We start from the raw sequence: 5838 nt of genomic DNA on the forward strand, positions 1-5838 counted from the left end.
CACGCCTTAATTGCCTTCTGCAATAATCCCTTTCTCCTTGATAGACATAATGTCACCTTCTGTAGCTGGTTTCCTTGTGCATATCCTAAATTTTCCACTTTGATTTTATTTTATTGTCAGATACGTCAATTTCAGAAGAGATATGCGTACTCCAGGATTACTTACAAATTTGTTATTGTTACTGTAATGTTCGTAATGTTCGTAATATGAAAGTATTTCTGGACCTTTACTTGTTCTGATTATTTTGCAAATGCCCTTTTTTCATTGTGAATATACTCTGATTTCAATATTGTTCCAAGCTTTCTTTAATGACTGTCCGGTACTGAATTTTCTTGTCATTTTAGAGAAATTATTTTCAAAATAGGATAGAAATTCAACAAGCAATATGTTACATTTATGGGTACCATTAGATGCAATATAAACTTTAACATAGACAACGTATTCTAAACATTCCTTAAAAATTTTAGTGGCTTGTTATTAATCAGCCCCACTGTTTTCTTTCAGGCTTCTGAATTACACTTGAAGCTAAGTTATGTTAATGTAACTAACTTTGCACAGTAATCTGACAACCCATTCAGCACAGAATAGGAATTCACTTCCTTAAAATGCGTTTGCAGTATGAATAGATTATTTAAATACTAATGCTGCAAGTTTCTCATGAGCCTACTCCATCGCCGTCCACTGACGTAGCACGTAGAACCTCAAACTGATGTGTAGTGATAAGTCAGCTTCCACAGTAAGACTTTCGGTATGCGTTAATTTAAGGAATGAGTATAATGTACTCATCTGCTGAACATAACGTAAGGAAAAAGAAATTAGAAAGAAAGATGAGTCTTCAGAAGCCGTAGATGCAACAGTAACACTGATGGAGCAAACGCTCTGTTGAAGACTGCTTAATAGTGAACAGCATCAATTTTATGACGGGAAACAGCCCACACAGCATAATTTATCGCTGGGAAACCACCTCTCAAGATACCAGGAAATGAAATAGCTGACGTTCTTGGGAAAAAAGGCATTTACGACGGCGAAGAGAAACAGAAGTTGGTGCTATTGGGAGACTTTATCCGCAAGATAAGGAATGTTATCATGAGGGGGTGCGAAAAAAAGTGTGTGAGGAAAATAGTTTACGCCGTTATACCGCCGAAATTACCAATGAGACTTTAAAACCGTGGACTCAGCTGCAGACGGGACTTCACAGACATTATTTGGTGTATGGTGTTTAATGGTAGTTGACTCAAACAATTGCCTCTGTGCGACTGTGGTCAAGAGGAAGATTTAAATTTACTTTCAATCGTATGAATGTACTGGATGGATATTTAAATTTTTTTAAACTTTTGTAAAAAATGTTTATTGTCTTTAATGAAGTCTTCTTTTTCAATGATTGTTCTACATTTTTCGTTTAAGCTTAATATGAAAATGTAAGTTTAAGGGTGCTGGTCATAAAGTCTCTCCCCCCCCCCCCCCCCCATCCCCCTTGATAGTAGATGCGACTTCCCACAACGATCGTCTTCCTCCACAAATAATGGCATTGCAAGACCTTGGAAAACATGGACATTATATTTCTCTGGGTTGACAGCAAAAATGGTCTCAACAATGATTCATTTCCCTTTTGTTTTTTATTATTTTCTTTTCAGTTTCACTTAGTCCAGTCTTCGATACAACTGTGATTGAAAATGTATCGACAGTCAGTCACTGACAGAGAAATATCACAGATTTTGGAGGAATCTACAGATTCTCAAATTGATTTTGATGAAACTGGCGATGTAGTGAGTGAGCCTGAAGAGGAATGTAACGTGCGCGGGAATGTGGACAGACCTAAAGAGGCTGAAAATGAACTCTGGGCACCTGAACTGATGACGGCGCAGCTTGCGAAGTAAGCGCCTAGTGTATTAGAAACACTGGAAATATTTATAGTTCCTAACCTCCTCACCGTAGAAGACTAGTACCACAAAGCAAAGTGACAGGAAGAGATGGCGTAAGAGACGAAGTTAAAATTGAAACAATAAGAGAATCACTTGAAAAGTTTTTATCTCCAGAAATTCTCAACATCACAGTAAAGCACACCGATGATGAAGCATTGAGACGGAAAATACCCCAGACAGACAGACAGACAGACTTGAATTCATGGCATACATAGGGCTACTTATTATGGGGAAGGGAAACGACAGTAAGTCATCTATCACAGATGTATGCTCCTACACTTCCGGAAGGTTTGTTTATACTTCTACCATGCACTGAATCAAATGTCAGCAGTTTACTAACGTAGTAAGATTTGATGACAGAGAGTCGTGAAGCGATCGCTGGGAATGTGATAAGTTTGCTGCAATGCGAGAAGTTCTTGATAAAATGAATGAATTATTGCCAAAATATTATTCTGTCGGGATGCACACTGTTATAATTGAAATGTTGTCATTGTTCCACGGCAGGCGTCCCTTCAAGGTCATCGTGAAGGAAAAACCTGGTAAATACAGTATACGTATATGCATGCTCACAGACGGTAAAACCAGATATTTTATCAGCATGGCGGCTTATGCTGGGAAAAGAAATGACGGTACACAACTGTCGTCAAATGCCTGGTGGTACCTGTACATAATTCAGGGCGAAATATCACCACAGCTAAATATTACACTTCGATTGATTTGGCCGAATATCTATGAAGGAATGACAAGCCAACTCTCGTGGGAACATTACAAGCTAATAGGAAACATATATCTCAAGAACTGAAAAATGTTTGAAGACGAGAATTATTTACTAGTAAATTTGCTTTCAGTGATACTAGTACTGGAAATATTCTACCCACAATTCTTCTTATATCCCCCATGAAAATCCCTAAATAAATCTGCTCTTTCTATCAGCTCAACATTATGACTCGGCAATTGGTTTACCAACTGACACTAAGAAGAAAACAGTTATAAATTTATATTATAATGAGACTGAAGATGGCGTTGACATGACACATCAAATGATGAGGAAATATTCAGCTAAGAGGGCTACAAGAAGGTGGCTGCTGTCTGTTTTCTATACTCTTGTGGACATAGCAGCGGTAAATAGTTATACACTATTTTTGTTGAACTTCCCAGACTGGAATAAAAAAAACCTAATGAGTGACAATTTTTTCTTCAATAAGTGGGACTATAGCTCACGAAACCATACATTGAAGAAAGGGCTACAAACATCGCGGGACTGACAAAGTCTGTAGTTTCAAGTATGGAAGGTATTCTCGGACGGAAAATCAAGAACTTTGGTGCAGAGGTAGCTCATGGAGGTAAAGGTAGATATCATTTGTGTGTTAGTGAAAGTCGTCCAAAAGCAGAAAAGTGCAACAAAGTGAACAAAACAACAATAATCTGCAACATTAGTAAGAGATACACATGTGATAAACACAACAAAATAGCCTTCATATGTTCCAATGTGAGGTAGATTCTGAAGAAAGTGGTGAAAAACAAAAATTACAAAATAAAGTTACATATCTGAGCAATTTGTATATTACCTCAAGTTTTCGTGGCATTTGTTAATTATAGTAAAGTGTACTTCATTAGCACTATAACTATTTTTCTTAAGATAATTAGACTTATTAAACTCAAATGATGAAGTAAGTGAAAAGCAGAAAATTAATTTTTGAAAACAGTTTTAAAAGAAATATTAACGTTCTGGATCCTGATTATGCATCAACAGATCTTTCAGAAGTATATTATTAACCTAATTCAAGAACAATTAATGAATGTTATCTATTTTTGGAATTTTTTGTGATGGGCATAAGGTGTCCCCCCCTCCCCCCCCCCCTCCCCCAACCCTCCCGTCGGTAATACACTGATACACGTTACTGAAGATTGCTTGATGTTGCGAGGGTTAATGAACTTACATATTTTGCCTTCATAATCGAAGTAAAACTTTGTGTGTAAGAAACATTCATGAAATATGAGATGCCGTGGGCTGTCTGATTCTTGCTGCAGAGCTGTGTGTGTGGGAAGTTGTGGTATGCGTTCTCTAGTACTGCATCAAGCATGGAGACTGATAACTCAACAGGAAAATTCTTTATTATTTGATGCTTTGTACTCAGTACTTGGACGACAGCGACTGAGGAGCTGGTCATGACTCTTAGACAGTGGGTGGCGTCACCAGTGGCAGAATGCTAAGGCGGCGCAGCAGTGGTTGGTGACGTCACGGCCTTGCTTATCAGTTAGCATGTCAGCTCCTATGGCGCAGGGCCAACAGCTGGCGTATACCACCTGCGGTGCCTGGCAGAAACATGTTGGCATGCAAGGGTAACTCAGGGTCCCCGCAGGCTGACTGGCGTATTGGGTGTTTATGGCAAATGAGAGGCCTCACCTTGTTGGATCCAATTTCAATGCTGGAACCTCAGGATTAACAGATAGCCGATACATCAGCAGCTTTGTCTTGTTGGTGACAATGCTTGAAGAAGCTGCTTTCACTGATGAGTGCATTCGACCAATGACTGACAAGGAGACAGCACCAGTTGAATTCGTGGCACTGAAGGTATGATGCTACCAGATGAGCTGCAAACACTTCTACTATATCTGGCAATATTCTTTATGACTCGTAGGGAGCTCTCATCACATACTCAGCTATAGGCATGTCGTGTTGTGTGGCACCATAGAGCAACACAGTCAGCTGTTGGTGGTAGAGTGACACATCGCAAGGTGCTGTGCCATTACTATAGCAGCGTGCAGCTGCAGAATTACCTCAGAGGATGAGCCATATGTCTTGGCTAGTATCAAAGGCCTACCTGAAAAGTCCGGCTGCAGCAGAAGCAATTATTTTAATTTAAGAACTTCGTGGTAATCACATTTTCTATATTTTCGTCCTAATTATAATGTTACTACAACGTAAACGTGTGTATGCCCATAAGTGTACGTAGTTCTTTTTTTTCAGCTGTTGGCAACACTGAATAACTGCTAATTATCTAGAGTAGTAGTGCGTGGTCTGAAGAGTAAATGTAATCGTATAACTAATTACGCAATTACTGCAGCGAATCAGGTAAGACATCATTTTTCACTATCTTGACTGTAATTTTACTGTCAAATTAGTTAGTATCTCAAAATCGTCAGAATAAATAAACGTGACAGATGTTAACACGAAGGAGAAGGCCATTTTTGTTGATCAGAATGTTGATATTTGCAACAGGACGGAAGTGTAACCAGTTCCATTTATGTGAAATCTAATGTAACACTGGCACGGTCTGTGAAGTGTGCGTGCCATATTCAGGCTGCGTGCACATAACCACCAAGATGGCAGTGCACTTTGTAGACTGGGGTATTAGCGTCTCACCGCATGTATGTGGAAACAACATTGTTCATGTACAGTGAGAGTAACTATTTATGTTGAAGCATTTTAAGTAAAATGGGAGTGTGCAAAAGAACGGCAGATAAATCACGTCTCAGACAAGGATAATACGATGAAGGAGAAAATGTATTAACGTCAGAAGGCTGCTGTAATGAAGGTTGATGTTTGTTTTGTGGGGCGCTCAACTGCGGGGTAAGCAGCGCCCGCACAAATTCCCAACCTTTGCACAGTCCAAATTCACCACTTTCATGAATGATGATGAAATGATGAGGACAACACAAACACCCAGTAATCTCGAGGAAGGTGAAAATCCCTGACCCCCAGACCTCTTGCTCGGGAAGCGAAAACGCGACCGCGAGACCACGAGCTGTGGACTCAATGAAGGTTAACTGAAGTGAAGCAACACTTGGAAAGAGTTGGTGAGTAGTATTTCAGTTGACTGGGGTCTTTCACTTTGTTTAAATTTAGATGTAACAGTTCATATAATTAATTTCTTTTAATTGGTGTTAATTATTCTTTTATTTAGTTTTGTGT

This window comes from Schistocerca piceifrons, chromosome 7, assembly GCF_021461385.2.
Source record: "Schistocerca piceifrons isolate TAMUIC-IGC-003096 chromosome 7, iqSchPice1.1, whole genome shotgun sequence".
Taxonomy (NCBI): Eukaryota; Metazoa; Arthropoda; class Insecta; order Orthoptera; family Acrididae; genus Schistocerca; species Schistocerca piceifrons.